The sequence below is a fragment of the Ovis canadensis genome, chromosome 5, assembly GCF_042477335.2.
Source record: "Ovis canadensis isolate MfBH-ARS-UI-01 breed Bighorn chromosome 5, ARS-UI_OviCan_v2, whole genome shotgun sequence".
NCBI lineage: Eukaryota > Metazoa > Chordata > Mammalia > Artiodactyla > Bovidae > Ovis > Ovis canadensis.
This window is the reverse complement of record NC_091249.1, coordinates 26,067,925-26,071,683: the sequence shown is the minus strand read 5'-3', so window position 1 is coordinate 26,071,683 and position 3,759 is coordinate 26,067,925. Positions and strand designations below refer to the sequence as shown.

General features: G+C 37.1%; 1 pseudogene; it reads left to right on the top strand.

The window, feature by feature from the left end:
- The first annotated feature begins 394 nt into the window (after window positions 1-394).
- LOC138440887 (zinc finger protein 709-like) lies at window positions 395-3,159 on the top strand (annotated as a pseudogene).
- The last annotated feature ends 600 nt before the right edge of the window (window positions 3,160-3,759 follow it).

Here is a 3,759-nt window from a genome sequence, read left to right as displayed (position 1 = left end):
ACCCAGGGCTGATCTCCGTCAGAATGGACTGGTTGGTTCTCCTTGCAGTCCAAGGGACTCTCAAGAGTCTTCTCCAACACCACAGTTCAAAAGCATCAATTCTTCGGCACTCAGCCTTCTTCACAGTCCAACTCTCACATCCATACATGACCACAGGAAAAACCATAGCCTTGACTAGATGGACCTTAGTCGGCAAAGTAATGTCTCTGCTTTTGAATATACTATCTAGGTTGGTCATAACTTTTCTTCCAAGGAGTAAGTGTCTTTTAATTTCATGGCTGCAGTCACCATCTGCAGTGATTTTGGAGCCCCCCAAAATAAAGTCTGACACTGTTTCCACTGTTTCCCCATCTATTTGCCATGAAGTGATGGGACCAGATGCCATGATCTTCGTTTTCTGAATGTTGAGCTTTAAGCCAACTTTTTCACCCTCCTCTTTCACTTTCATCAAGAGGCTTTTTAGTTCCTCTTCACTTTCTGCCATAAGGGTGGTGTCATCTGCATATCTGAGGTTATTGATATTTAGATATCTTCAAACTTTTCAAATACATGAAAGGACTCACATAGGAGAGAAACCCTATGAATGTAAGCAATTTGTTAAAGCTTTTATTTCTCCTGTAGGACTGCAAAACCATGAAAGAAATCACAGTAGAAAGACATTCTATACATGTAAAATGTGTAGTAAAGCATTCAGTTATTCCAGTTATCTTCGAAAACATGAAAGAAATCATACTGGAGAGAAAACTTACGAATATAAGGAGTGTGGAAAAGGCTTTATTTTTCTTTCAAGCCCTAGAGCAGACATGATAAGTCACTCCGGAGATGGACCTTATAAATGTAAAGAATGTGAGAAAGCATTCATTACTCCCAATTCATTTCAAATAGATATAAGGACTCACACAGGAGAGAAGCCTTATAAATGTAAACAATGTGGGAAAACTTTCAATTGGCCTACTTCCATTTGCCGACATGAAAAAAGTCATAGTGGAGAGAAACCCTCTAAGTGTAAGCAGTGTAGTAAAGCCTTCAGTTGTTCCAGATCCTTTCAAAGCCATGAAAGGAGACCATTGGAGAAAAGCCCTATGGATGTAAAAAATGTGGTAAAGCCTTCAGTAGTCCGAATTCCTGTCAAAAACATGAACGAAGTCATACTGGAGAGAAACCTTATGAATATAAGGAATGTGGAAAAGCCTTGAGTTTTCTCACCAAATTTCAAAGACATGTAATGAAGCACACTGGAGACAGACCTTATAAATATAAGGAGTGTGGGGAAAGTCTTTTATTCTTCCAGTTACTTTCAAAGTCATGAAAGGATTCACAGTGTAGAAAAACCCTTTGAATATAAGGACTGTTATAAAGCCTTCAGTACTCCTAGGTCCCTTAAAAAACATGAAAGAACTCATACTGGAGAGAAACCTCATATATGTAAGGAATGTGGTAAAGCCATTAGTTATCCCAATTTCTTGTAAAAACATGAAAGGAATCATACTGGGGAGAAATCCTATCAGTGTAAACAATCCTAACAGTTTAAAGCCATCACTTATTTGATATTCCCTTCGAAGTTATGAAAGAACTCAGTGGAGAGAAACTCTATGAATGTAAGGAATGTGGGAAAGCCTTCATTTTCCCCTCAAAATTTCATTTACACATGATAAAGCACACTAGAGTCAGAGGTTATTTGTATAAGAAATGTGGGAAAGCCTTCAGTTGTCCCAGTTCATTACAAAACCATGAAAGAACACACACTGGAGAGAAACCGTATGAATGTAAGAATTGTAGTAAAGCCTTCAGTCGCATTCATTCTTTACGAAACCATGAAAGAACTCATATTGGAGAGTAACCCTATGAATGTAAGAAAGTGGGAAAGCCTTTAGTTCTATCACCAAATTTTCAAGACATGTGGTGAAGCACACTGGATAATGTAAGAAATGTAGGAAAGCCCTCAATTTTTTCCGTTCATTATGAAATCAGAACTCACAGTGGTAAGAAACCGCGTGAATGTAAAAATTATAGGAGAGCCCTCGATGGTCCCAGATCTGTTCAAAACCTTGAGAACACTCATAATGGAAAGTAGGCTTACGAATGTAAGAAATGTAGGAGAACTTTCAGTTGTCTCAGTTCATTCTGAATACAGAAAGGAATTCACACTGTAGAGAACTCCTTTGAATGCAAAAAAAAAAAAATATATATGGTAAAGCCTTCAGCAATTCCTGTTATGCATGAAAGAACTCAGAAACTGAACGTAAGGAATATTGGAATACCTTTGTCACATGACATTTTAAGGATGCAAGATGATGCACAATTTTCTCTCATATTCATGGGAAAGAACTCACTCTAGAGAGAATTCTGTTAAATGTAAACAATATATGGAAACCTTCATTCGCCGTACATTCTTAAAACCATGTAAGAATGTACACTGGATAGATAACATATAACTGAAATGAAAAGTAAAATATCTTTATAGTCATATGAAAACTGCACTGGAAAAAACTCATGTTAATGTAAGTAATATGTGTAAGCCTCTGCAGACTCATGTAGAGTGCTCTCAAAGTTACAATATGGAGGAAATGTTATAAACTTTAAACATATATTTTCCTATCAGTGGCATACTCTTATTCTCTGAAGTATGGGGTTCTACTTACTTTTGCAAGTAAATATTGAGGTAAGATAATTCTGTAGATACTCTTTAGGCTGTCATTCCTAAGTTTAATAAGTAATTTAACCTTTTATCATTAATTTTTTTTATTTTTACTGTTAAGACTCTGATCCATAGGTGATTTGAACTGTATTTCTAATATGCAAGTAGGTTTGATTTTTAAATAATTTTGTAATTTTTGTGTAAAAAAGGGAACACTAAAAAGTGGCATTTTGGTATTTGTTTGTTTCTTGTGGCAAGTACTCAATATCCCTTTTACATTATATTCAAATTTTTCATTGGCTTAAGAGTTTTATTGCATTTCCTTCCTAACAGAAATGTAATAAAGAGTTGGGAAATGTAATAAAGAGTATTTGTAAATATGCAGAGTTCCTCATGTAGTCTCGTGAGGAATTATTCTTTTCATCTTTTGTCCTTTATTTGTCATTCCTTCTGGCTAGGATTTGGGCTCTGGAATATTGAGAGACCTGCATGATGACAATAAAATCTAGAGCTGGAGATGACTCTTTTTAACTGTTTTGTCAATGTGAGTAACGTGAACTACAGTTTCTAGATTCTGTTGCTTTTATGGTCCCATGTTAGAATTCACCAAACCTGAATAGACAGGTAACTTGAAATGCGAAAGTGAAATAGTATTAGGTAGATTTGGAGCCACGTGTATGAAAAGAGACAAGAAGCATAGGGCCTTTGCAGGCATTTCCTTCAAGCCTTCTTTCCTCATTTTTTACTCTGCCAGTCAAGAATATCCTCAAAACTGAAGAGTCCAAGATGGTAGAGTAGGAAGACCCTGAGCTCACCTTCTCCTATAGGGATACCAAAATTACAACTATTTGCCAAGCAACTATTGATGAGAAAGATCTGAACACTAGAAGAAGGACCCACAGTGAGGCCAGTAGGAAGGGTAGATAAAAGTTATACTCAAGACCATGACCCACAACAGGAGGATAGTTATAATTGCAGAAGTTGTCCCAAGGAGCAAGGGGGTCTAACCCCTGCCCCCATCTTACTCCCAAGCCTAGGTGTCCTGCACTGGATAGATGAGCCCCCCAAACATTTGGCTTTGAAGACTGCAGGGCTTACTTACAGGAGAGTAAGGGGGCTGT